The sequence below is a fragment of the Plasmopara halstedii genome (assembly GCF_900000015.1).
Source record: "Plasmopara halstedii genome assembly, contig: Scaffold_437, whole genome shotgun sequence".
NCBI lineage: Eukaryota > Oomycota > Peronosporomycetes > Peronosporales > Peronosporaceae > Plasmopara > Plasmopara halstedii.
Genome location: NW_020187357.1, coordinates 206,124 through 206,329, shown reverse-complemented (window position 1 = coordinate 206,329; position 206 = coordinate 206,124).

Below are 206 nucleotides of genomic sequence, written 5' to 3'. Positions count from 1 at the left end.
TGAAATGTTGGCGGCGCCCAGCAAACTCGATGACGACGAATTTTTCAAGGATTTGCCCATGTTGGGGCGTGAGCAGCAACCTGCATTACAACACCGTGAAAGCGCAGCGCATCCCAAGGAAAGCGTATCCAACACGAAGGATGAAGCATTGAAAGATCTTGACAACGATCCGAATAAGCAAGTCAAAAAGACTCGGAATGAGACTA